Source organism: Capsicum annuum, chromosome 12 (assembly GCF_002878395.1).
Source record: "Capsicum annuum cultivar UCD-10X-F1 chromosome 12, UCD10Xv1.1, whole genome shotgun sequence".
Lineage (NCBI taxonomy): Eukaryota > Viridiplantae > Streptophyta > Magnoliopsida > Solanales > Solanaceae > Capsicum > Capsicum annuum.
The window spans coordinates 149,801,478-149,804,110 of record NC_061122.1 but is presented as its reverse complement, the minus strand read 5'-3'; positions in this window follow the sequence as shown (position 1 = coordinate 149,804,110).

Here is a 2,633-nt window from a genome sequence, read left to right as displayed (position 1 = left end):
AATCTTGTGGATCGATACGTACACGTTAGTATCTATCTTTGAAAGGTTATAAGATATCTTTAGGAAAATTCCTTATTTTGTTACTTATTATACATGTTTTCTATATTTTATGTTATAAATTTTGTTTTACTTTTTTCTATACAGATGGTAAGGATTAAATCCCATGAATCTAGGGATGATGACCTATCATCCAAGAAAGGAGACTAGCCTAGGAAAGAGTCATGGGTCGCGGATGAGCTTGAGGTAGAGGACGGGCATATGGATCTGCCCCCTCCAGAGGTAGTACTAGCGAGATTTCCACATATCCCAATGTTAATCATGCTAGAGATATAGGGCCTAATCAGATTTTGTATAGTACTACAACCCTGATGTTGGAGGATTTATTAATTCATTTTCTGACTCATTAGAAGGGTGTTCGTTCGAGTGCACCTAGTATGCTTCTAGCTCCGAGTGTTATACCTCCATCTCTGCCAGATTCTGCTCATGGTGTTTCTCTAATTTTGAGTGTGTTCCTTCATAGATATTAGCTTATGGTATTCCACAGGCTTTAAGTGTTGTTCCTCCTAATGTCACCCAAACTATACCTTAAAAGAAAGTACAACGCGGTCGTGTCAAATATTGTAACTCAACAAAGGTTAGGGTCGAACCAACAGGGATTAGGCCAAATAGCTCTCACAAATTTACTGAAGGAACCAGAATAATTTAGAAAATAAAATGGGGGATTTGGCGAGACCATTATTAATCTTAGATGCTTTGTTTGAAATCGATCTGAGATAAATACTAGGACTGTGTTTCCCCTGGGTTCCTAACTCTGTAGACTTATCCTAGTTAAATCTGACTATCTCAATGACCCTGCATGTATAATCTGACAAAATGCATATCACCAACCATGTTGTGAATGCCTTTGGTGTATTTCACTCTCACCTTATGACTCTCAGAGTGTTGCGTTACTAACCCTTTTCTGTTATCCCAGATTACCTATCTTCTTTTAGGTGTCAAGTTAATTAGATGAGGGTTGGTAGCCTAAAATTACTATTGCAGTCTTCTTTTACTAATTCTAACCCCTCTTGAGAAAATGATCTTAAATACAGGTGATTTCTTAACCTCTATAGTAGTTAAGAAAGCAAAAAAACTAAAGAAGATCATAATACATGCATAAACATTGATTTAGAAGGACCTCACACTTTCTCTACTTCGTTATTTCCCTAGGGTTCCCACAACCCTAGTTATGTGGTTTAGCCTCTCATGTTTTCATGAATATCTATGGAATTCATAAAAGAAAGAAAAAGATTAATCTCATAATAATTTAAGAAGAAAACCCTGAATCTCAAATTAATAATCAACCAAGTAATCAAGAACGAAAGATTCCAAGATCAAAAGTCGAATTTTAGAATCAATAGACGTTTGTGAATGTAAAGAGTGTGTAAACTAATACAAAAATATCAAAAAAGGTGTTTATATATTAAGTAAGAAACCTACGAAGTCCTAACAAAAATGAATAAGGAAAACTAGGTGTGACCACTTACAAACCCATTTGCGGGCCATAAGCGGTACTTTCAGGCCTCTAGGTGGGTCGTAAGTGTCAGAAAATTTGTCAAGCTGCAGCGTAAAACCCACGGTGGAACTTATGAAGGCATAAGTGGTACTTATGCATCATAAGTGACCCCTCTTAATTGTCATAAAATTCATCAAACTTTAGAGTCTCAGATCATCCTTCTTCTACTACTTACGTGGCCACTGCGTCAATGTCAGATTAAAATTTAGCTTTCATCTTCTTAGAACATTTATTCTCTAATAATTATGAGGCTACTTACGGTGTCTGTAAGTGGTAATTATGGCCCATAAGTAGGCCCATAAGTGGGTCCTTCTGCATACTTCAACTCTTTTTCACCTTTTTAGCTCTAAAACCTAGTTTAAGCAAAATAAACACAAAAACACATTATTTCTAACAAAACAGACCTAAGTACTTGCATATTTTTGGGTTTTAAGAAAGTTCCATGAAACCATGACATATCAAAACCTCAACTTAGAACATTTTCATGTCCTCAAGAAACAAACACATAACACAATAATACGGTGATGCTTAACAAAGAGAAACCTAAGGTATCTACGACGGTCAACTCAAGTTCAACTAAAAAACATTACCCCCTCCTATCTATAACTTTTCAAAACTACTATGGAGATCTATTTAGCACAACAATGTGACACAACAAAATCAATTTATGGCATTATATTAGCAATAAACAACCGAGCAAGTATGCAAGACACACTACCCGAATAGATAAGCATCTCGCAATACAACCCATGTACCCTCGTAAAAAGAAGTCCCAATCTCACAGTACAATCATGTGTGTTAATGAGGAGATTATGTTAATATGCTCACACTCACAACATAAATTTCAATCAATGTGAATAAAATACCAAAGTCTTTCCCTTATTTTCTTTACCTTAGTTTTTCGAATAATTGGACTAAGATCACTATAAGACTTTATTTGGCTTGTAACATAGGCTTGGGGGCTAGTATGGTATATTTGGGTACTAGTGTCTCACCCTCCTTGACACTACAATTACATTTAGGGTCTACTTCTCAATCAACTTCCTTATTTCTCTTTTATTACTTATTTAGGTTGGGT